This window comes from Lolium perenne, chromosome 2 (assembly GCF_019359855.2).
Source record: "Lolium perenne isolate Kyuss_39 chromosome 2, Kyuss_2.0, whole genome shotgun sequence".
NCBI classification, from domain to species: Eukaryota; Viridiplantae; Streptophyta; class Magnoliopsida; order Poales; family Poaceae; genus Lolium; species Lolium perenne.
The window spans coordinates 317,866,016-317,870,537 of NC_067245.2; the positions used below are offsets into that span (position 1 = coordinate 317,866,016).

At 40.2% G+C, this 4,522-nt stretch overlaps 1 pseudogene; it reads right to left on the reverse strand.

Annotated features, from left to right (window-relative positions):
- Positions 1 to 608: 608 nt before the first annotated feature.
- Positions 609 to 4,522, reverse strand: LOC127336702 (N-acylphosphatidylethanolamine synthase-like; annotated as a pseudogene).

Genomic DNA, 4,522 nt, shown 5'->3' on the forward strand with positions numbered 1-4,522 from the left:
ATGAACAAGCAAAAAAACCAAAATACACCATTGTAGCAATAAACCATATTTCATCAAGAGTACTATGTATAACATCTAACTTCAAATGTTCCTCATCAATGCAGTGCAAATCTAAGAGAAATAACACCGAAGAAGATTTTTCATTTTACCAAAGAGAATGCGGATGAAATAGTGCTGGTGCAACTCATTGAATAAGAAAAGAAAGATCGACACACACAAAACTGTAGCAATATATCATCTTTAATTAAGAGTACTGTGTGCAACGTTTCATTTCAAATGTTCCTTGTCAGTGCAGTGCAAATCTGTAAAAAAAATGATGGTATCTCAGAGATACAGAGATTTCCATATACCTTTTCAAAACCAGTGTGAATAATAGGCAAAGCTACTGGGGTTACAGGTGCTCGCACAATAAGACTGGCAGTTGCCCACTTCAGTCGTCTGATTGGCTGGTGATCTTGGGCTTGAGGGAATGAATGCAACTGTTTGAATATGTCATGACGAAATTTACAATCAAATAAAGGCCAGTATTTGCAAACATAAGCACACCATCTGTTAATGACAGAATGACTGATACTGAAATGAAGAATATGATCAAAACAGGTCACCCAAGAGCCAAAAATTCACGTCCGTAATATTAATCTCTTTGAACATATTGGCAACATAGGCTGGCATGTACAACTTATTGTTATGTAAAACTCATCATAACAAAAAGACAAGAATATCAGTGCTGCTGGTTCAAATAAATATGATTTGGGTGCAAATATAGTGACCATTAATGACAGTCAAGTTGTCTGAACTCTAATTGTCCTAACTGCTTCTATCGTACATTTAGGAAGGTGCAATGTCCAACCATTACTCATCCTGTTTGCACCTATTGTGTTCGCATCATCTTAAACTAGCTAGTGGAGCTATTAGCTATATCTGATTCCGAACCAACACAACAAGGTACTGGAGAAAAAATGGAGGCCCTCCGTCCTTGGCCCATTGTGGAAGAACAAAATGATCAATGTTGCTTCTGGTTCAGAAGCGTTTTCCTCAACCCCTCCATCACAGACTGAATCTTGTCCGACATCTTCTGGTAAAGCCATCTCTGCGCTGCCTCGTCTAGCCCCTCAGGTGTGATGGTCGGCCAGCCCTTCCTTTCAAACGATGTGTCTTGGGGTATCGTTGCTGCTTCCTGCTTTAAGCTCGGCAGATCAAATTCTACTGGTTCTCCCACAATAATTTGTATCTCCTTGCCGCAGAGGGGCAATGGTGGACGGCGCCCAAAGAATGATTTCTCTGGCATGACCTACAGTCCAGCAGGTGGATGTTAAAGTAGCACAAAAGAAATCTTAGTTTTATCAAAGGGAATAAGCTGGGAGTCATTAAGGGAGATGTTCATGAAAAAGTAAAAACCTGACACACAATACTATTGCAATAAATCACATTTCATTAAGAGTAGTATGTATAACATTTAACTTCAAATGTTCCTCACCAATCCAGTGCAAATCTAAGAGAAACAACAACGAAGAAGATTTTCATTTTATCAAAGAGAATGTGGATGAACTAGTGCTGGGAGTCATGCAATTCACTGAATAAGAAAAGAAATATCGACATACACCACTGTAGCAAAAATCATACAGTATTTCATTAAGAGTACTATGTATAACATTTAACTTCAAATGTCCTCATCAATGCAGTATAAATCTAAGAGAAATAACACCGGAGAAGATTTTTATTTTATCAAAGAGAATGTGCATGAACTAGTGCTGGGAGTCATGCAGTTCATTGAATAAGAAAAGAAAAATCGACATACACCACTGTAGCAATAAATCATACAGTATTTTATTAAGAGTACTATGTATAACATTTAACTTCAAATGTCCTCATCAATGGAGTGGAAATCTAAGAGAAATAACACCGAAGAAGATTTCCATTTTATCAAAGAGAATGTGGATGAACTAGTGCTGGGAGTCATGCAATTCATTGAATAAGAAAAGAAAGATCGACATGCACCACTGTAGCAATAAATCATAGTATAACATTTAACTTCAAATGTTCCTCATCAATGCAGTGCAAATCTAAGAGAAATAACACCGAAGAAGACTTTCATTTTACCAAAGAGAATGCTAATGAACTAGTGCTGGGAGTCAGGCAACTCATTGAATAAGAAAAAAAAAGATTGGCACACACCACTGTAGCAATATATCATCTTTCATTAACAGTACTGTGTGCAACTTTTGATTTCAAATGTTCTTTGTCAATGCAGTGCAAATCTAAAAAAACGATGGTATCTCAGAGATAAGAAAAATTTCCATTATACCTTTTCAAAACCAGTGTGAATAATAGGCAAAACTATTGGGGTTACAGGAGCTCGGATAATAAGACTGGCAGTTCCCCACTTCAGTCGTCTGATTGGCTGGTGATCTTGGGCTACTTTTCCTTCAGGGAATGAATGCAACTGTTTGAATGTGTCATGAGGAAATTTACAATCAAATAAAGGCCAGTATTTGTAAACATAAGCACACCATCTGTTAATGACAGAATAACTGATACTGAAATGAAGAATATGTGCATACCCAGCTGCCAGTGCTAAGCACTTCAAGGGCTTCATTCATATGCTCTTGATAAATTCCAGCCCCTCTTGTGATCGGCACACATTTTCCTGTGCATACAATTAGTTTTCAGTAGCAAAATCATCAAATTATGTGATACACATCTATGTTGACACTGCCTTGCAACAGAACCTGAAAATGCAAGAATAAAGAAAAAACACAAGCACTCAGCATCTAAAGTACCAATTGAACTAGAGGTCAGATGACATAGATGTTAGCTTATCATCGTTTATGTTATACTAGCACAAAGCAAGGCAAGCATCATATCATTTCATTTGATATATGTAGTAGTACTGAAAAAGAAACATGCAATTTCATGGTAAATGCATACTATATGGAAAATGTGAAATACAGAACAAATATACAGTAAGCAACAACATACATAGTGCTTGGAAAAGTTTGATGTTTTTTAGTTAACTTTCTAGAGCTAGTCTTGATAGTGAGTGTCATAAATTAGGACCTCTTAGGTAAACAAAATATCTATGACAGTTGTTAGCGGCTCTGTACACATGATGTGAGTTAGCATAGTAGCAACTCCAAACTACGACGGTATTTGCATTTTAAATGAAAACATATAAGTGAGAGCGAAAAGGCCTATTTATTAAATGGGGTTACCAGATGCTTAACTAAAGGATGCAATAAAATGGCACTGCTATAGCAACATTTCTTATCTTGAAATTGACTACAATCCACGCCGGAGCACGCTGCACAGCATGAGTTAGAACAAGCGAAAGTGATGTTTCGGGGAGATAACTAGGCCAACATGATGATATGTGACAATGTACCATACTGAGTATCATAATACGCAATATAAATAATAAAGAAGCACAAGGAGCCTCACCGACTCTAAACATGTAAGACATGAATGCATTTCTGAAGCAGATATCCTCAGCTGTCAACACCCATCTTGCAAGCTTCGCATCTGTAATAGGGAAACCCTTGAATCCCCACATAAACGGGTCATCTATCCTGTACAAAAAGTACAAGTACAGGATAGCCTCGAGGTTACCAAAACTCCGGACACACAAGAAGCGTATATAGAAAACAATATATGCCGCACTAGTTCGTAACATCTGGCACCTATCCATGGCACGTGTACAATACACCAAATGCTAAGACAACACATCATATATAAGATAGATCTGTCTTGTCGATTGCATACACGGCTTCTAGAAAATCACGATTTCAATCTACACTAAGTCGATGTGGCATGTAAAAAAGAGAGCAATATGCGCCTTCGTGAAATTTAACTAAAATTTCAACACTTAAATTGAAACCCAACATGTGGACGCCTGCTGGCCGATGAGGTTTGTCGAAAACTCTGAATTATAACTGCAGAGTATCTGAGTTCTAATAATGGTTCATAGAAATCCACTACTCATGCTGTTGACCAATAAACCCCAATGAACAGACACGACTGAATGCAATAGCATCAATCCTAAAAGTAAATGGCATCAGCGAAGGGCTCTATTTGCAGGTTACCGACCCACGCAATTTGCACAGATTCGCAACCGGGTGCTGCCACAAGGACAGATCAGAATACTCGCACAAACAGCAACTCCGATCTCTCCGCCTAAATCTAGCTCGAAGCCATTAACAGTAAGAGTAATACGCGGGGTGGCGGGGCGAGAGAGCGGAGACATACGTGGACATGTGGTTGCTGACGGTGAGGAGCGGCGTGCCGGGGGCCGCGACTTGACGACGCGGTGGAGGGCGTCGGCGTTGTGGACGGTGGTGGTGTTGAGCAGCGCCATGTACGCCTTGGCGACGGTGCCGATGGCGCCGATCACCGCGGCGCGCGGGACGCCGCCCAGGTGGCCGGCGCGCCCCGCCCACCGCAGCGTCCGCGCCGCCGCCGCCGCCGCAGCGTCGGCTGACGCCGCCATCTTTTTACCCTCTTTGTCCTTTCTTCTCGCGTGTTTTTT